Source organism: Schistocerca gregaria, chromosome 1, assembly GCF_023897955.1.
Source record: "Schistocerca gregaria isolate iqSchGreg1 chromosome 1, iqSchGreg1.2, whole genome shotgun sequence".
Taxonomy (NCBI): domain Eukaryota; kingdom Metazoa; phylum Arthropoda; class Insecta; order Orthoptera; family Acrididae; genus Schistocerca; species Schistocerca gregaria.
This window is the reverse complement of record NC_064920.1, coordinates 516,058,927-516,081,365: the sequence shown is the minus strand read 5'-3', so window position 1 is coordinate 516,081,365 and position 22,439 is coordinate 516,058,927. Positions and strand designations below refer to the sequence as shown.

The window sequence follows — 22,439 nt, the reverse complement described above, 5'->3', positions numbered from 1 at the left end:
GATTCAGACCCTCACCGAATTTTTTTTCTGTTTTAGGATTGCCTTATATACTTGTGACAGATAGTGGTCCACAGTTTGTGTCTCAGACCTTCCACAATTTCTCCACCCATCAAAGCATTCTCCTCCTTTTAACCCCCTGTCTAATGGTGAAGCAGAATGTCTCATCTGCACATTCAAGGTTTAGACAAAGAAGTGTCACAGACTCCTCCACAGATAACGCCTTGACGTGCTTCTTGAGTTCCTACTGGTTTATGCCAGTTAGGAATTGGAGTTCAGCCGAGATGCTCTGTGATCACTAGCCTTGGACGCTCCTACACCTGTTGGTGCTGCCCTCGTTGTGGTTCTCCCCATTCTCTGCGGACTGGGCCTGTGGTTCAACTACCAACCAAATGAATTCTGACCACAGTCCACAGCTGCCAAAGCAACCACCTCTGTATAGTGTGCATCAATGATTGTCTGGTGGCATGTCACCATGACCAGTTGCATCCTTACACCACAGTGAGGGCTGCAAGCCCACCGATGCTGCCTCCACCTCCACCCTCAGTGCCTGCCCCGGCCTTGGGAGGCATCCCTGCAGAGGGGTGGACCCACTAACCCTGTGGATATCACTACCTCCGTCCTCTCCTCTGGGGACCAGCCCTCCAGCATCTGGAGCTGGAAAATCCTGTGATGCTTTACTGTCACCAATGTTTCCACTGATGGCTTGGCAGGTAGCTTCAGGTCCTTCCATACTGGCGTCCCCAGCACCCCTGACTCAGCAGCCAGTGCCTTCACTGTTGTCACAGTTTCACCATGTTGAGAAGCCAGATGTTGTGATGCAATCAGTGCCATTGTCACTGGTCATATCTTATGGTACTTCACAAGGGAGCCACTGCTTCATGTGTCCATGGTTGCACCACTTCCACCGCTACTCACCAGTTCCAGCCCAGAATTTCTGTCCACTGCCATCATCATTGAGAGCAGCATCCACTTCAGAGATCCTGGATGTTTCCACAGTCACTCCAATGCCTGCATTGACAGATCACCCTTTCTCCAGGGGAAAGGGGGCTATAACTCTGTATGTAACACTCTGATATGCACTGCACCACAAGGCCATTGGTGAGCTACACTGCAAACATTCCATCAATGACATCTGTGTGGGCTGGCCACTAGAGGCCACCTACAGTGGGCCATGTAACTTGTGCACATGGCACAGCATCTGCTGCACTGTCAACCAGGGTCCTCCTGTATAAGTACAGTACAGTAGGCAGTCACTCCCACATTGTGTTCATACTTATTGTCAGCAACTGCTTATATCAGTACCTAGATCATTTCTATGTTTGTGTGTATGTTCTCAACTGCTGTTTGCTTGTGTAAGGAAGAAGAGTAAACTTTGTTTAATTGTGGGTATGCTGTTGTTTGTGTCTTACAGTTTGTGTTAGGGGAGAGGTAAGGGATATTTTTAATTATAATTTCCAAATTTTCGCTCTATGATTATGAGTATAACTGTTCCTCATTATGTGATTTATTATTGGTGTGTTACTCAAATGTGCATGATTAACAGTTAATACAACTATTTTTATTTTTCCAGAGACCTTAGTGTCTGGTTATTAGTTAGTGTTACTAATGTTTTGCTAATTTTGATGACTGGAGAATTTAAAGCCACTTCTTTTTCATGAACTCATTAGATATTATGTCATTTTCATTAATATTTTCTTGAAATCACTAGACAAGTCAGTCCATGACAAAAAAATTACATTTCTTCTTTTACAGAGTGATCTATGTTATAATGCAATAAGATTGAAACTTGGATGTAAAAATAGAGCTAAGAGGGGATTTCATAATGTGAATCTTGAGAAGATGTATGACAGTGTGTGCTGCAGTAGGAAACTCTGAAGACAGAATGAAATGTACTATGGATGTAAAAGATATCTTTATGTGAAAAATGAGGCAACAAATTAGATAAAGAAGAGATGCCCTTTGTATTGTCATATGTGACCTAATATGGAGACAGGAAGAGTTGATGATGATGATAGTATAAGTTTATGGCCTTTGATAATGGTGATCTGAAAGAACAATTTTCTGCTCTCAGCCAAGGGATGATTTAGCCCAAAATTTTAGTTATGAATTGCGTTTTCTTTAAGAACTAAATGGGGACTTGTGCAAGTCGTAGCAATTATAGAGCAGAAAACTATGCTTACGTAAGCAATATTTATCTGAAAGAGTTCATGGATGGTGTTGATCATTGATCATGTTTGTTCGCTGCAAATGTTCTATGTTCATGGCTTTTTGGATCTGACTGGATTCTTTAACAAATCTCATGAGTTAACTTCTTGAAATGAAAATCCAACATACATATAGCGTCAATTTCCTTCATTTATTTGTTTAAAAAAACTGCAACTCACACACTAACTGCCACTTTACACTAACAAACCTAACTGCTTAATGTCCTTGCAATTGCACTCACAGTACATACATAATATATCAACATGTCATTCAGTTGTAGGAATTCTTACAATTTACCTAATGTATTGATTACAATGAAAAAAGATTAACTAAAATAATTTCATCTGTGACATAAAATTCAGCAGAGAACAAAGATATTTCAAATAAATTGTTTCAAAAAGTGCAGTTTTCCAATAATAAATTTGTAACATCAATGTTTTTAGCAGTTAATGTTATAGCATCTTAAATTTTCATTACAAATAAAGTAATATTCTAATTGTTTACAATAGTGGTAGTTCAGTCCTAAACTGGTGAGGATCAAGAAATTTTGGAGCTTTGGTGTGAGAAGAGTCCCATGAATCTCTTCTTTGATTTAAAATTTCTGTATTCTTAGCAGTAGCCGCACGGAATGGCCATGGGGGTTAGAGGCCCAATGTCACTGATTGTGTGGCCCCTCCCGCTGGAGGTTCGAGTCCGCCCGCGGGCATGGGTGTGTGGGTTGTTCTTAGCGTTAGTTTAAGTAGTGAGTAAGTCTAGGGACTGATGACCTCGGAAGTTTGATCCCATAGGAATTCACACATTTTTGTATTCTTAGCAGTAAATATGAATGAATAAATATTCTCTATTGGAACTTTGATGCGATTTTAATAACCATTACATAAGATTTAGATTTTGATAAACAATGATTTATTTATGTAACATGTACTAGGTTAAGCTTCTGCTCCAGTTTGATAATTTCTGTTTGCTGTGTTCATTGAGTTTCATGTGGTGTGGACACATCAACAGATGTAACAGGGAGACCCCAACACTGCACAGTGTTCCATGGAATACTTCAAGAAGAGGCCTTCCTTCGAAAAATGTTAACAGTATTGTAGGGAAATAAAATGTGTTTAAGGCTAGGTGAGAAAGTCAGACATTTGAGATCCTTTGAGTTGAAAAGTCCAGTGTATCTGAATATCATGATAAAATCTGTTTTTTTATACTGAAGTCCTCAGTTATTCACTGAAGTAAGCTTGACTAACATAAGAATTTCTGCACTTAGAATAATAAAATGGTTGAGTGCTCTGCACGACCAGAAGACATATAATTTTATCCTTCTGAGCCCTCATGGATCTTCATCATTTCATACAGAATGCGCTGTTCCAACTCATTATAAGGCAAGCAAATTAAACATTATGAACAAAACAATTTCATAATTTAGCAAGTTTGCATTGAGTTATTACACTTAGTGACATGAGGCAATGATTGGCGCAGGTTGAAAATTAGAACATGATCATACACACATTTTTATATAGCAAAATTAAAATGAAATATATGAAAAGAGAATATCATGAACCACTGTCAATAAATCTTGGTCCATTGCATCTGCCCTATCCCCCGTTTTGCAAAATTTCATGCATAAAAGTTATGAATGAGATTCTGCCAGGACATGTAACAGAAGAAAAAAAAATTGTTAACTGTCGGAACCATGCAGACACTGGCCAAGCTGTTTGTGACACATGAAAATAAAAATACCAGTTTGTCTTCATTTTTGTTGCTCTTGGGATCAGTCATCTGCTTTCACATCCTTTGCTTGAATCTTGGCTAATTCCACACCAGAGGTCTCTTTTTCTCCTATGAATCAAACAGCAGAATTAGTGCAGAAGCAAACCCAAGGCCTAAAAGTTACATTGTACATGAAGATAACAGTAAATGTAGTATAGTTAGATAAGATAATGCATGTAGTATTAATAGGAAATGTGTTCATAACAATAACTCTATATATACAACACTAAATATACAAGTGTAAATACAGTATAAGCAGAATGGGCCAACGATAAAACACAAGCTTTTTTAAAATTATTACTGTTGTAATCTAAGTTCTTGATTATGTAATGTTCAAATACATCAGTTTTAAGCACGGGTGGCTTACATGTCAAAAATTAACTCATAACCAAACAAATTACATTTTTAAGGAAAGATATGAATATTACCTACAAAATATTATAATGCTGAAAGAAATTCATAATTACCACAGCAGTTACAAGGAATCTAATTACTACAAAAGTTACAATGCATCTTCATACACAGATTATCCTTCAAGGACAAAATTACTAATTAATGTGTTAATTATGTTGGCCATTATACATTAAATTCATTGATACCCCTCTCTGATTTATTCATTTCCTTTCAGAAACACTCCATCTCTCATTATATTTCAAGTTTGTTCTTCACAATACCAGTGAATAACAAATGATTTTCACATTTTGAAAAACAGTCATAAAATTTCTTTATTCTTTGTGTACTTATTGGACCATGTAATTTACCCCTCCCTTAAGCCCACCTGGCTAGCTGCACGGTCTAACATGCTGCTTCTCAAGTGGGACGGCTTGCCGGTCCCCAGCAAAAATCTGCCCAGTGGATTAGTGTCAAGGTCCAGCGTGCTGGCCAGCCTGTGGATGGTTTTTAAGGAAGTTTTCCATCTACTGCGGCAAATGCAGGTTGGCTCCCCTTCTTCTGCCTCAGTTACACTATGTCGGTGATTGCTGTGCAAACACTGTCTCCATGTATATATGCACCATAATTACTCTACCATGCAAACATTTTGGGTTACACTCGACTGGTATGAGATGTTCCCAGGGGGAGGGGAGGGGTAAGGGGGGGAGTATCCATTGGGGTCTGGGGCTGAACCGCATAATAACCCTGAAGGGTAGGTGTACTGCTATGGCCTGTTGTGGGCTTGAAAACCACTGATGAAGCCTCTCCGTGATTTCTAGCTCTCCAGTTTACGATAAACTTGTTACTAATCTTTTCTCGCACAGTTGTTCATGTCTAGGGGTCTAATTCTTGAAGCTGAACTTATCACATTTTAGCTTCTCGTGGTTCCATTGATTTAAATAATTTTGAAGAATGTCTTTGCAGAATTTTTGTTTAACGATGATTTACTGTGTCACATTTTATTATATCATACTGTCTCTTGAATTTTCACATTAACAGAGCTGAAATAAAATTGTTCAACCAAACAACAAAAATATATCCAGTCACATCAGAGACTGACTTACTACTATTACACTCTGCAGTAATAAAATATTCCAAAGGGCTTACAATTTTTCTTAAAAAATGAATTTCTAAAAGTTTAGATTATTATTTTATAAATGAATCCAGATATAAACATAATAAACAGTACTAGATAGCATACTTAATTATAGAGATTTTAAGTGTGCCAAATAATTCGTAAATTCAAATGCTTCAGTTGTAGCAACAAATATAAAGTAATTACTGTTCATAAATTTTAGTTTGAAACATAACATATCGTGTATAAAATTATATGAAACATTTTCAGAAAAGCAGCTGAGATAATATTGACCTGTCCAAAATTTGAAACATATTTCTGGTATTGAGTACTACTGTTGAGGAAAAGTAATGCTAGAGGAGGATGCACCTTTGCAATATCCACCTCATAAGATATTGAAACAATGTGTTTGCAATATTTTGTGACCTACTATAAGGTTTGTCAAACGGTGTACAAAGTGATGCTAAAAGATAGGATACAACTGTATAGAAGTCTCTTATACATAACATATTACAGAAAACATGAGAAAAATATCTACTATGCAAGTGATAATCTATACACGTATGAGGATATGGCATTCAGTTCTTCAGGTCCGTGAAACGTACTGTCACAAGACAAATGACACAAAGTCAAAACTGCCACATTACAGCAGTACAGTGTAGAAATAAGTGCAGTGACAATGTAAATTTCTAGGATTACAAATTGCAAGTTTACATCTATAAAGTCACACCTTCAAAATCATCAAAAGAGAAGAAAAAAAAATTCAAAGCCTCAACGGGTACAGACCAGAAGAATGTACTCAATCATGAGTAGGAATATAGCAGAAATCAACCAGCCACAGAAACCAGAGTATGTAAGGATATATTGACTCATGAAAGGAGAAAATAATGAAAAAATATTCGGGTCTATGCTTATGACATGGGGACTGACCCATGAGTCCAAACCACATCTGGTACACACCAGCAGAAATGTTTGACACAAAAAAATGAATGAAGTTTATAATCACATATCAATAAGTTCAACTATATGTAAAGAATAGTTATAGGAAGCATCTAGTCTCAATCAGTAATAGTTGTACACTCTCCTTGAGTACACACACACACACACACACACACACACACACACACAGACACACACACACACACACACACACACACACACACACACACAGTCGCAATGACCACTGGTACCCAAAACAGAGTTAAGTGTGCCAATTATTTGGCACACTTAAAATCTCTATAATTAATTATGCTATCTAGTATTGTTTATTATGTTTATATCTGGATTCATTTATAAAATAATAATCTAAACTATTAGAAATTCATTTGTTAAGAAAAATAATGTCCACAACTCAAGTTCCATTGAGATACAATAATTTATTTATTTATTTGTTTATTTATTTATTTTTTGTCCCATAGATCAAATAAGTACAATGGCTTGTACAACTGATATGGGATACGTCAATACAAATATACAGTTTACAGGAGTCTAAAACAGTAAACAAGAACACAGAAGAATGATTATTTTACGTTACCTACAAAATTATGTTACTTAAAGTTACAGCTTTACAGAGAATTGTTACATGATGTGACAAAATTGACTTAACAACATTCAGCTTTGATACATTATCATGCACTAAGACAATTTGATTCCAAATATTCCTGGATGGTATAAAAGCAGTCTTTTATTAAAAGAGACTTCACTGTCTGTTTGAATTTATTTATTTCTTGGATTTCTTGTATAAAAGTTGGAAGATGATTATATAATTTTATTCCCATACACTTGACACCGTCACTTTACAGTTTTGTTGAGTGGGTAAGTATTCTTAGAGAGGTTTTTGATCTTGTGTCATAATCGTGGTAATCCATATTTTTGCTAATTTTGTTGATATTTTTTTGGTAAAGAATAATAACTCTAGTATGTATTGGCATGGGAGGGGCAAAATATTTAGTTTCTTAAATAATGATTTACAAGTGTCTCTTTGTTTTTTGAACATAATTGTTCTGACTATCTTCTTCTGCAGTTTCAATATCTTAATTGATTCAGAATTTTGGCCCCAGAAGATGATTCCGTAGCTCAGTTCAGAGTGAAAGAGTGCATGGTACATTGTGGTTAGGGTACTTGTGTTAGTGACATTCCTTATTGATCTAATCATGAAGCATACTTTACTAAGTTTTGTGCTGGTAACATCAATGTGCCTTTTCCATGTGAGTGTTTCAGTAATAGTGACACCCAAAAATTTTATTTCATTTTCAAGTTTAACATTATTTTTTTCCAGTGATATAGTTGGTAGTAATGGATTTCTGTTTTGGGCCATGTGTAAGGTTATTCCAATTGTCTTTTTTGCATTTAGCAGCAGCCTGTTACTTTGAAGCCATCGACTTATTTGATCTGTGATCCTATCTATATGAGATTGGAGAATTTGTTCGGGTGCAGATATGAGTATAGAGGTGTCATCAGCAAACAAAAGGGTTTTTGTGTTTGGTTTGCTGTGAGGAAGGTCATTTATGTAAAGTAAGAACAGCAAGGGGCCCAGGACGGAGCCTTGGGGAACGCCTTGCTTTATGGTATGCATGGAGGAATGTACAGTGCTAGCTGTACCTGAGAGCTTAGTTTCATTTAATTCGACATACTGCTGTCGATCTTCCAGATAGCTTTTAAACCAGTCATAGGCATTTCCTCTTATTCCATAGGAATGAATTTTTTGCAAATGTATACTATGATTAACCATGTCGAAGGCCTTTGTTAGATCTAGGAAGACACCCATGGCTGGGAGTTTTTTGTCCACAATCTCCAGTGCATGATCTAGAAATTCTTGTATTGCATCAGTTGTAGCTTTCTTACTTTGGAAGCTGAACTGAGCAGGTGACAGGATATTTTCTTTGTCTAGAAATGACATGATTCTTGTGGCCATTATATATTCAAATACTTTACTAAAAGTTGAAAGCAGTGCAATTGGCCGATAATTACTGGGATCCTCTCTGCTTCCTTTTTTGTGGACAGGTATATTTTTTGCAATTTTATGCATACCAGGAAATGCACCATTCAGGAATGAGAAGTTTATTATATGAGCTAGGGATTTACTGATAAAGTTACTGCAATTGTGAAGGAGGAAGCATGGAATTTGATCTTGTCCAGCAGATGATTTTTTTTTAATTTTGCTGTGAAGTGTCTTTTCTATTTCAGTTTCAGATGTAGGTCTTAAAAATAGAGTCTCAGAGCATAAGTTTGGTTCTAGTTGTAAGGGACAGCTATTTTTAAGATGGTTAGCCAGGTTTTCTACTGTTTTTGTAAAGTAGTTATTGAATTCCTCTGCTGTTTCTTTCCCACTGGAGACTAATTTTCCATTTATTTTTAAGCTAATATCACTTTGTAGTTGTTTTCCTCTATTAGTATTCATATTAATAAGTTGCCACATGCTTTTGCTCTTATTTGATGACAATTTGAGGCACTTGGGGATAAGATCAGTTTGGATTCCGTAGAAATGTTGGAACACGTGAGGCAATACTGACCCTATGACTTATCTTAGAACCTAGATTAAGGAAGGGCAAACCTATGTTTCTAGCATTTGTAGACTTAGAGAAAGCTTTTGACAATGTTGACTGGAATACTCTCTTTCAAATTCTGAAGGTGGCAGGGGTAAAATACAGGGAGCGAAAGGGTATTTACAATTTGTACAGAAACCAGATGGCAGTTATAAGAGTCGAGGGACATGAAAGGGAAGCAGTGGTTGGGAAAGGAGTGAGACAGGGCTGTAGTCTATCCCTGATGTTATTCAATCTGTATATTGAGCAAGCAGTGAAGGAAACAAAAGAAAAATTCAGAGTAGGTATTACAGTCCATGGAGAAGAAATAAAAACTTTGAGGTTTGCCGATGACATTGTAATTCTGTCAGAGGCAGCAAACGACTTGGAAGAGCAGTTGAAAGGAAAGGATAGTTCTTGAAGGGAGGATGTAAGATGAACAAAAGAAAACGAGGATAATGGAATGTAGTCGAATGAAATCGGATGATGCTGAGGGAACTAGATTAGGAAATGAGACACTTCAAGTAGTAAAGGAGTTTTGCTATTTGGGGAACAAAATAACTGATGATGGTTGAAGTAGAGAGGATATAAAATGTAGACTGACAATGACAAGGAAAGCATTTCTGAAGAAGAGAAATTTGTTGACATCGAATATAGGTTTAAGTGTTAGGAAGTCATTTCTCAAAGTATTTGTATGGAGTGTAGCCATGTATTGATGTGAAACATGGATGATAAATAGTTTGGACAAGAAGAGAATAGAAGTTTTTGAAGTGTGGTGTTACAGAAGAATGCTGAAGGTTAGATGGGGTAGATCACATTACTAATGAGGAGGTACTGAATAGGATTGGGGAGAAGAGAAGTTTGTGGCACAACTTGACTAGAAGAAGGGATCGGTTGGTAGGACATGTTCTGAGGCATCAAGGGATCACCAATTTAGTATTGGAGGGCAGCGTGGAGGGTAAAAATCATAGAGGGAGACCAAGAGATGACTACACGAAGCAGATTCAGAAGGATGTAGGTTGCAGTAGGTACTAATGATTCCTGGGGTGATCCAGCTGGAGAGTTTCCTATCTTTGTTGATACATTTTGTTTGTAAGGGAAAGTGGCAATTAAAATAATAACAGAAAATATCCAATAATGCTTCATATTTCCTGTCTACTGTTTGAGCCTCATATACATTTTGCCAGTTTTCATTTTGTATATCAAAGAGGAAAATATGCATGTGGGTTTTATTGAAGTTTCTCCTCTGTACAGTGATTTTATTGTATTCGTGATTGTTATTTTGCAACCAGACCTGCATAATTAATGCATTGTGATCTGAAAATCCTAGTTTGACAGAGGATACAGTACAATTTACATTGCTTGCTACTTGATCCAGACAAGTGGTACTGTGATTTGTTATCCTGGTTGGAGTATTAACCATTAGGTCTAGGTTGTAGCTGTTCATAAAATTTTTAATGCTTAGATGGCTAGAGTTTTCTGAGAGAAAATCTATATTATAGTCACCACATATTAGAACACTATATGATTTTCTTTTACTTAGATTTTCTATTACTGGTGCTAGATTTTTGTAGAAAGTCCCTATGTTACCAGAGGGTGACCTGTAAAGTGCTATTATATAAACATTTAGATCTGTAAGCTCTATACCTGACAGTTCTATATCTTTTTCAATACTATACGAATTGCAAATATCAATGGAGTGCTCAGGATAAATACAGGTAATCAGAGTCATTAATAACTTTGAATGATGACCTAACTGACTGGCTTAAAGATCAAAATTAGTGTGTGAAATTAGAAATGTATAATTCTTGTATACACTCGTAAATGTCCTCCACTTTATTTACTATTTGTTCATACAAACTAATATACATACATAGAAGCCTAGAAGATTCATTTAAAATAGATTTAAAAAATACATACTTAGTGCTGAGGTAAGAAAATTCATTGAAATGTATGACTACTAAGCTAATAGTCCTTAATTTTATCAGATTCCAATAATTATTTATAACATGGTTCATAGAATGTAGTCTTGAACTTCTTTAAGTTTTCACATAAAAAGTCATCAGTCATAGAACATCAACAATGCACAACATTATTTAATTATGTAATGTATTGGGAAATTAATTCCCCTACTTGAAAAAACATACATTTATGTGGAATAACACTGTCCTTGACTGTGACTCCTTTTCTAAAAAAATAGCTCCATCAATTCTTCATGTAGGGTAATTTCTTGGCTAACAATTTTCAGATTCCACCAGTCCTTAGCCCTAACCAACATAGTCCTGCAAAGCCATATCAACCAAGCCCAATCCTCCTTGCAGTACCTTCTCTCCATCCACAAAATTCTCCTGCTATGTAATCCCAGATTCCTGGAACCCTTAACACACATTGAAACACTTGCTCTGCAGGGACTTCAGCAACATGCACAATGCCACCTCAAAAAGCTCTCCATCCTGCTGACTTCCTACTCCTGCCTAAGAGTACCACTGTCCACCACTTCTACAACAACCTCCAAACCTTCCCCACCCCACCTCATAGCTGACAAACCTTGTCTCGCAGACCTACTACACCTACCCCACCCTCCGAAAATCCCTCCCACCACCACACAGAACTCAAGTCCTAAACAGACCCACAACACAGTCATGAACCTTTCCTCCAGAAGCCTTAGTCCCACAGAAATATCAGTGCTTTCCAAAGGCATCACCTTTTGCCCCACTCCCAAATTCAACCATGCAGGACTAGTTAAAGATCTCCTGTGCTCCTGGTCCCTACAGTGGAAACACATTTTTGCCACCAACTCGACCAATCAGACTCAACCAAAGACCAACATTGAACCTTGCCTAACTCAGTTCACTCCTCCATCCAACTTTGATCCACCCCCACTGCCTCCAAACCACCCCCTGTTTACTTTCCAGAATTTCTTATCCTCGAACCTTGCCTCACCATCATTCCCCAAATCCCTCAACATGCATACTAACCTTACATCCGCAGAAAGAACCACAGTCCACCATCTAAAAACTGATCCCAATCTTATAATCCTACCTGCAGACAGTCTCCACCATTGTAGTTTTGAACCACAAGGATTACATGGCAGAAGGACTCTGACAGCTGTCAGATACTTCCACCTACAAACCATGCCACAGTGATCCCATTCCAGCAATCCAGCAGGATCTCCAGTCATTACTCAAATCCTTAGGCCCATCCCAGAACCTCTCCCCAGAGTCCACCTCTCTACTTACCCCTACCGCCCCCCCCCCCCCCCCCCCCCACCCACACCTTCTACATGCTTCCTCAAGTCCATAACCCAACCACCCAGGACGCCCCATTGTGGCCAGTTACTGTGCCCCCCACTGAGAGAATGTGCCCCCACTGAGAGAATCTCTGCTCTTGTAGACCAACACCTTCAACCTGATACCAACCATTTCCTTGACCGACTCTGCACAGTTCCTCTACCTTTACCACACTGTGCCCTGATAGTCACTATTGATCCCACCTACCTGTACACTAACATTCCTGATGCCCATGGCCTTATTGCTATTGAACACTACCTTTCCACATGCCCTATGGATTCCAAACCAACAACCTCCTTCCTAGTCTTCATGATGAACTATACCCTCACCCACAATTACTTCTCCTTTGAAGGCATTACCTACAAACAAATCCAAGGTACGGCTATGGGCACCTGCAGGGCACCATCCTATGCTAACCTATTCGTGGGCCATCTAGAGGAATCCTTCCTAAAAACCCAGAATCCTAAACCCCTCACCTGGTTCAGATTCATTGATGACATCTTTGCTATCTGGATTGAAGGTGAGGACAATTTATTCACATTCCTCCAGAGCCTCAAAACTTCTCCCCCATTTTCTTCACCTGGTCCTACTCAACCTAACAAGCCACCTTCCTAGATGTTGCCTCCACCTCAGAGATGGCTACATTAGTACCTCTGTCCATATCAAACCTACTAACCACGAGCGATACCTCCACTTCAACAGCTGGCACCCATTTCATACAAAGAAGTCCCTTCCGTATGGCCTAGCCTTCTGTAGTCGTTGCATCTGCGGTGACAAGCAGTCCCTCTCTAAATATACTGAGGGTCTCACTGAAGCCTTCACTGAACATAATTATCCTTCCATCCTTGTGCAAAAACAAATCTCCTGTGCCTTATCTGTCCAGTCTCCCACCACCTCCCAAAATCCCACAGTCCAGCCACAGAGGAGCATTCCCCTCATAACTCAGTACCATCCGGGACTGGAGCAACTGAATTACATTCTCTGCCAGGTTTCGACTACCTCTCGTTGTGACCAGAAACGAGAAATGTCCTACCCACTATCCTTCCTACCTGTCCTACCATAGTATTCTGCCATCCACCGAACCTACACACTATACTCGTCCATTCTTACACAACCCCTGCTCCCAATCCCTTACCTCATGGCTCATGCCCCTGTAATATACCTAGATGCAAGACTTGTCCCATACATCCTCCTACCACCACATATTCCAGTCCAGTCACTAACATTACTTATCACATCAAAGGCAGGGCTACCTGTGAAACCAGTCATGTGATCTACAAGCTAATCCGCAACCAGTGCGCAGCATTCTATGTAGGAACGACAACCAACAAGCTGTCTGTCCACATGAATGGCCACCGCTAAACTGTGGCCACAAAACAAGTGGACCACCCTGTAGCTGAACACACTGCCAAACATGATACCCCTCATCTCAATGACTGCTTCACAGCCTGTGCCATTCGTATCCTTCCCACCAACACCAGCTTTTCTGAATTGCACAGGTGGGAACTTTCCCTGCAATACATCCTACGTTCCCATAACCCTCCTGGCCTCAGCCTTCATTAGTCACTGTCCTCACCCATACAGCCCCCTCCCTGTTCCCATTCCAGCACTACACAGCCGTCATTTCACTGCTGCACCCAGTCTTTTAATTTCTTTTATTTTTATTTTTTCACTCCTTTCCACTTCTTACCCCCTCCCCCCTCTGCACCTTTGCTCTTACACTCCGTCTAAACTGCAACACTTCACTGTCTGCCACTCCCAGCATGTTATCCCTCCCCCACCCCGCCCCTGCCTCCTCCTTACCCCCACCCATTTGCCACTCCCATCAAGCACTGGTGCTGCTGTTCGCAGTGTAGTTTTAGCTCTCTGAGACTGCAGATGTGTGTGCAAGTTGAGCTTGCATGAGTGTGTGTGTGCATGTGTGTATGTGTGTCTACTGTTGACAAAGATTTTCATGGCCAAAAGCCATGATTGTGTGAATCTTTTTATTGTTCCTATCACAGCTCAGCATCTCCGCTACATGGTGAGTAGCAACTTTCCTTCTCTCGTACTGTCACATGCCATCCTGGATTTTCCATTGTTTAGTTTTCAAATTTCAGTCACAACACTTTGGGGTTGACAGGTGCTTGAGTACATTCTCCAGCACCTATGATCTCTTGTAAGTCAACTGGACTAGCAAGGAGGTAGCCACACAGGAGTGTGGAAGTGGATCCACCCACATCTTTCAATTCCTCCCTAGATTTCTCATCACATTCTCCAATGGATACACTGTTTTCCGACAACGAGAAGAAATCATTGATACATACTACATCAAAATTCCCACTATGTCACATTCTGGTTTGTGATTAGCACCTACATCACTATAATTAAACACAGTATCCAAAACTTTTGATCAAGATATAAATGAGAAATCTGATATTCCTTTGGTTAAATTTCAGGTACACGCACCATGTCATTAACACTGTTATTATCGTCTAATTGCAAGTGAAACTTGGGAGTCCTGTGCTTGTTATGTTTCCTCGCCTCAAAACTGTGGACCTTCATTGAAGCAAACTGCCATTTCCTGAGTAGTTACTTCTATGATTGTTTCTTCTATTACAATGCCCATAGTTATCCCCATTATTTGTATCTTGCTGATGTTCAGAATGGCAGTAGTTTGGGGTAGTGAAATGCATGGTACAGGTCTTGTGGCTTGGAAATATTCTTGAAGTAACCAATTTGCGACAGTTTATTGTGACACCGTGGTGCCAACTGCTGCTCAAATGGCTGCTGCAGATGCAGTATGATGTGCCAGAGCCATATGCTGAGCATGATGGTCTTCCCTCTCATCAGTACCACATTGCCATGTGGAACCCAGTTTTCTTGCAAGCGTAAATTCTGACGATTGTCACTGCCGGGAGTCATGTACAGTGGCTACCAAGTCTTTTTACAATATAACAGAAGGAACATCCAGATTCTTGTAACCCTGTTACATGCATTCACTCAAACTCAGTGAGGTGTTGATAACAGTGTCTTTTTTTGCCTTCAAGGAATTCTTGACTAACATCAACTCACCATGTCCAATCTCAAAGGAAACCTACGCTCACTACTGCTACAAAATGTATTTAAAGCAAATCCAAATTTTCCTTCTCAAAGTAGTGCTACTAGCACCACTCTTATGTGGCTGGTGTGAAATGGGAATAGACGTCATATTTTGTATGTAGAAACATGCCTACCAACTTTTGTTTATGTCAGAATTCTCCTTCTTTCTGTTGAGATTTTTTTTCTGTCATTGTATTTCAGTACTCATAAAGCATGCTAAAAATGGTAATAGTTTTGTACTATACTCTGAAAGGTTACACTGTAACTTATATCTAAGTCTTCTGAGTTAATTTACAAGACAGCACCAATAAAGTTCCTGTAATTAATATCATAACTTGCATCTTGTGCTTGTTCTAATTTCAAATTAACTAGCATCAGTTTACTGTAAAACTTGGAATGTTCACTCTGATATTTCTTAGCTGGAGATTCAATATAGCTTTCCTGACTAAAAGTAATTACTTGCTTTGTATCATTGTGATTAATATTTATCCCAAGGTAACTCTTCACTAAAGTCTTTCATTTGAGATTGCATGGACAGCAGCGTCTTGATTTCTTGTATTTTCCTGTTACTTTTGCAATAAATTAGCAAATCATTAACAAAATAGTTATTTAGAAAAAATAATTTGCAGCTATCAATCATATAGCAACAGTCATATTTACTTCCTTTGAAACCTAGACGTTTTAAAAATTAACCAAAAAAATCATACCACATGGGAAGAATTTCTCTCAATCCATATAATGCCCTAAATAGGTTGCAGACTGTGTCTATTCCTCATTGTATCCTGTAGATTGCTTTACATGAATTTCTGACAAAAATTTACCTTTAAAGTCTGTACATTCATTTGTTCTCCAATTGAATCCTTTTGCCCACAGTATGACAGCAAAAATTTCAATGTTTGCTTTTTAGCAGCTGTTGAACAAATACCATCCATAATTTCTTTTTGGTGAAAACCCCTTACAAATAATCTTCCATGCAAGTGTTAACTGATTTTCTTGTAAAAACTCACTTTACATCAAGAACATTACCATTCACTGGTTTGATTATTAGTTCCCAGTTTTTTTTTTTTTTAAAAAACATTCTATTTGCTTATCCATTGCATGGTTCCAAACTCATCTCATTGCTATTCATCAGCTCCTAAAAATTTGCTAGGCAAACAACACTACACAGTTTACACAAATGAAGTTACCCGTGACATACTCATTAAATGTATCAGGCACTCTATTTTCTGTAGTTGACATTCTCATCTCAGATTCATGTTCTTATTTATGATTACTTTAATCTCCTTTGATATCCTCTTCTTCCATTTGCTCATTTACAGATCCATTTTCTATGCTTTTACACATAGAACCACTAAAATGTTCATTCCATGAATCATAGTCCTTTAGATCAATGCACCTGATGCCCTCTTCCACCATATCAGTGTGTCTGGCAATGATGACTTTATTTTTACTCAATACTCTGTATCCAACTTCACTGTAGCCTATTAAAATTCCCTAGTCTGGTTTACGATCCTGCTTTTGAAATTCACCATTGTTTTGGTACACATAAAAAACTCTAGTTCCATACAACTTTAAATGTTTAACATTGTCTCTCCCGAACAATAACTCAATATTAAAGTTTTGTTTTAAGGTATGCAGATGCACAAACAACTTCGGGCCAAAATCTCCTGTCTACTATTGTTTCAGCTAAAAGTATCGCCATGAATCCATAGCAAACCTGTTTATTTGTTTAAACGACTAGTACCATAGGACCAAATTGAGGAACAAATCTCGAAGGTCATTCAACGTTCCAGTACATGAAATTACAACATAAAAGTAATAACAGATAAAATAAAATGCTTATGAACCTATAAAGAGTCAAGCAATAAGTTTAAGTAAACACACTCAACATTATAACAATTTTTCAAGGAACTCCTCAACAGAATAGAAGGAGTGACCCATCATGAACCTCTTCAGTTTCAATTTAAAAGTGCATAGATTGCTGCCAAGATTTTAGAATTCTTGTGGTAGCTCAATGAAAATGGATGCAGTAGTATACTGTACACCTTTCTGCAAGAGTTAAGGAAGTGCAATCCAAATGCAGATTGGATTTCTGCCTAGTGATAACTAAATGAAAGCTGCTAATTCTTGGGGAAAAGTTGATACTGTTAACAAGAAATAATGTCAGAGAATATATATATTGAGAGGCCAGACTAATGAACAGGGTTTGACAAGAGGTTCGCAAACTTACACCACTTATTGCACGAACTGCCATTTCTGAGCCAAAAATATCCTTTGAGAATGGGAAGAGTTACCCTAATATATAATACCATACATCATAAGCAAATGGAAATAAGCAATGTAGACTAATTTTCATGTCAAATGATCACTTACTTCAAATTCCATTTGAAGAGTAAAAATGGAAACATTAAGTCTTTGAACAAGACTTTCCATGAAAGTTTACTAGCTGTCTGAACACCTATAAATCTGAACTGTTCAGTTTCACTAATCATTTGCCCATTCTGTGAAATTAAAACATCAGTATTTGTTGAATTGTGTGTTAGAAACAGTAAAAAATGAGTCTTACTGAGATTTATTGTTAGTTTATTTTCTACAAGCCATGGACTTATGTCATGAACTGCACTATCTGAAACATATCCGAAGTTTGAAATGATATTCTTTACTACCAAGATAGTGTCATCAGCAGACAGAAATATTTTAGGATTAGCTGTAATACACAAGGGCATATAGTTTATATAAATAAGGAACAGGACTGACCCTAACATTTATCCCTGGGAATCCCCCATTAGACCATGCCCCACTCAGACCCCACATCACAGCCATTCTCAGCACTGTGAATAATGACCTTTTGCTGTCTGTTGTTAAAGTAAGACGAGAACCAATTGTGAGCTACTCCTCGTATTCCATAATGGTCCAATTTATGGAGCAATATTTTGTGTTCAACACAATCAAATGCATTAGTTAAATAAAAAAATATGCCTAGCTTTCGAAACCTCTTGTTTAATCCACCAACTACCTCACAAAGAAAAGAGAATATAGCATTTTCAGTTGTTAAACTACTTCTAAACCTGAATTGTACATCTACATCTACATCTACATTTATACTCCGCAAGCCACCCAACGATGTATGGCGGAGGGCACTTTACGTGCCACTGTCATTACCTTCCTTCTCTGATCCAGTCACGTATGGTTCACGGGAAGAACGACTGTCTGAAAACCTCGATGCATGCTCGAATCTCTCTAATTTTACATTCATGATCTCCTCAGGAGGTATAAGTAGAGGGAAGCAATATATTCGATACCTCATCCAGAAACGCACCCACTCGAAACCTGGCGAGCAAGCTACACTGCGATGCACAGTGCCTCTCTTGCAGAGTTTGCCACTTGAGTTTGCTAAACATCTCTGTAATGCTGTCACGGTTACCAAATAACCCTGTGACAAAACGCGCTGCTCTTCTTTGGATCTTCTCTATCTCCTCCGTCAACTCAATCTGGTACGGATCCCACACTGATGAGCAATACTCAAGTATAGGTCGAACGAGTGTTTTGTAAGCCACCTCCTTTGTTGATGAACTACATTTTCTAAGGACTCTCCCAATGAATCTCAACCTGGTACCCACCTTACCAACAATTAATTTTATATGATCATTCCACTTCAAATCATTCCTCATGCATACTCCCAGGTATTTTCCAGAAGTAACTGCCACCAGTGTTTGTTCCACTATCATATAATCATACAATAAAGGATCCTTCTTTCTATGTATTCGCAATACATTACATTTGTCTATGTTAAGAGTCAGTTGCCACTCCCTGCACCAAGTGCCTATCTGCTGCAGATCTTCCTGCATTTCACCACAATTTTCTAATGATGCAACTTCTCTGTATAAAAAGGCAATGGTCCCATAACACTCCCCTGTGGCACGCCAGAGGTTACTTGAATGTCTGTAGACGTCTCTCCATTGATAACAACATGCTGTGTTCTGTTTGCTAAAAACTCTTCAATCCAGCCACACAACTGGACTGATATTCCGTAGGCTCTTACTTTGTTTATCAGGCAACAGTGCGGAACTGTGTCGAACACCTTCCGGAAGTCAAGGAAAATAGCATCTACCTGGGAGCCTGTATCTAATATTTTCTGGGTCTCATGAACAAATAAAGCGAGTTGGGTCTCACACGATCGCTGTTTCCGGAATCCATGTTGATTCCTACAGAGTAGATTCTGGGTTTCCAAAAACGACATGATACTCGAGAAAAAAACATGTTCTAAAATTCTACAACAGATCAACATCAGAGATATAGGTCTATAGTTTTGCGCATCTGCTCGATGACCCTTCTTGAAGACTGGGACCATCTGTGCTCTTTTCCAATCAATTTGATAACAAATTATGTGATACAAAATGATCAGTTATCCTTAGATACACAGCCTTTTCAATAACTTTAGGAAACACTGATGGAATAGAAATAGGTCTAACATTGTCTACATTACCCCTATCTCCATTTCATAAAGTGGCTATACTGCTGAGTACTTCAATTGTTCTTGAAACTGACCATGCTTAAAGAAAAAATTACTGATATGGCTAAGTACAGGGCTAACATGTGCAGTACAGTACTTTAATATTCTGCTAGGCACTCCATCATAGCCATGAGAGTCTGTAGTTTTCAGTGATTCAATGATTGACTCAATCTCCCCCTGTCAGTATCACAGAGGAGTATTTCAGACATCAATCTCGGAAAGGCATTTTCCAAGAGAGTTATATGATTCCCTGTAGAAACGAAGTTTTTATTTAATTTACCAGCAATGCTCAGAAAATGATTGCTAACCACTGTACATACATCTGAATTACCAGAAACAGAAATATTTTTACTACACACTGACTTCAAATTGTTGATGTTGTGCTGCTGACCAAACACTTCCTTCACTACCGACCATATGGTTTTAATTTTATCCTGTGAATTAGCAATTCTATTTGCATACCACAGACTCTTTGCCTTCCTAATAACATTTTAAGCATCTTACAATACTGTTTGTAATGGGCTACTATAGCTTGATTGTGACTACTTCTAACATTTTGATATAATTACTGCTTTGTTCTACATTATATCCTTATCCCACTACTCAGCCATCCAGGCTGTCTTTTACTACTAATATCCTGTTTAGAATGTTCTAATGGAAAGTAACTCTCAAAGGGCATGAGAAGTGTGTTAAGGAAAGCATTATATTTGTCATTTATGTTATTGGCACTATAAAAATCCTGCCACCCTTTTTCCTTAATGAGGGTTAAAGAACACTCTATTACCATTGGATTAGCTTTCCTAGATGGTTTGTAACTATATATAACAATTGTTCGAGTAAAAAGCCTTTTAGTGTTAAAATTTGTGCATCATGGTCTGAAAGGCCATTTACCCTTTTACCAACAGAATGCCCATCTAGTAATGAAGAATGAATAAAAATTTTGTTTATGAGTGTGCTGCTGTTCCCCTGCACCCTGGCTGGAAAAAATTTAGTGTGCATCAAATCATATGAGTTTACAATATCTACCAACATCCTTTTTCTTGACAGTTACATAAAAAATTAATATTCAAGTCACCACATACAATTAATTTTTGGTACTTCCTATAAAGTGAACCAGGAAACCCCTCTAGCTCGAGCAAAAATGCTCGGAAGTCAGAGTTAGGGTACCTATGAACAACAACAATTAGAAGTTTACTTTAACTGAATTTAACTGTCCCTGCACAACATTCAAATACCTGTTCAGTGCAGTGCCTTACATCTTCAGACTCAAAAGGAATACTGTTTTTTAAGTACGTGGCCACTCCCACACTTCCACAAAGAACTCCTTAGGAAACAGCCAGATAATCTGTAGGGATAAATAAAGCCTCTGAGTAGACAATTTCTTTTAGTGGTGCTCTGACATACCAATAATGTCAGAGTCAACATCTATAAGCAGTTCACTAACTTTATCTCTAATACCTCTTACATTTCAATTAAATATGCTAATTCCTTCTATTCTTGGATACCTGACTACTTCTGAAGGTGATTCCTTTGTTAGAGGGACTCCATTTAAGCAGGTATACTTATCAGCTGACTTTAATCTATAAAAGGTGCAGCATGCAGCATTAACACCAAGTACTGCAGGAATATTTCCATGAGTGATCCCACCACCATCCACTATACTGTCATCTATAAGCTTTGCCACCCTCCCCTTCCCATACTGCTGAGGCACAGGCCATGCCTAGGGAAACTCGATCCATTGATACACTCAACTGGCACCACAGCAATGTGAGCCATGCTGTCCACCATCAGTGCCTTCTCCAGCCTCATGTTAACATGCATAACAGCAGTTGCATGAAGTGTGCAATAGTGCCACCAGTTTGAGTAGCTGTCTTTACCAGGTCACCACCTACATCTTATTCCCTGTCCCTATCAAGACTATTCCCTGCTCCATCCACAATCATTACCTGATCCTCTTTCATAAAATTCCTCCCCTATGCTATCAGTCACCTGAGCAAACTGCTGCACTAGGCTTCACAATGCTGGTGACCTGGTACTCACTCTCCAACACTTCTTGCAACTGCTGGCCCACACCACAACTGTGTGAACTGCATAGCAGCAGAATGTCCTTCTTTCTGTTGTAATTTACAACTGACTTAGGCTTCCTAGCTGCTGAGGACTGCTGTGTGTTTCCTACTCCTACACGTATGCCATAATTCATACACTTAGGGAGGACAAGAATTTAAAATTACTCTATTCTGTTTTATAGACTGATATTACCGGAATTTAAATGTTCTTTTCATTTTCCATATCTCAGTTTCTTAATAGTTCTGTTGCTTAAGTTATCAGTTTCATTACAATATTCATAAAACAATCATGAACTTATTTTTTAGGTATGATGCTGTGGATTCTAGCTGCTTTACTAATTATCCATAAAAGTAAGAAAATATCTTTCCTAAGAAAACGTTCAGTTGTGTGAGGCCAATTTCAAGCTGTAGGAATAATCAAATAATGGAAACTCAACAATATAGGTTAAGTTGCAAACAGGCATAATTAAAAGACACTTATTAAAAGCT

General features: G+C 38.3%; 1 protein-coding gene across 3 annotated transcripts in view; it reads left to right on the top strand.

Annotated features, from left to right (window-relative positions):
- Positions 1-22,439, top strand: part of LOC126276370 (uncharacterized) — a 252,682-nt gene that overhangs the window by 110,259 nt on the left and 119,984 nt on the right. The window lies entirely within an intron of this gene.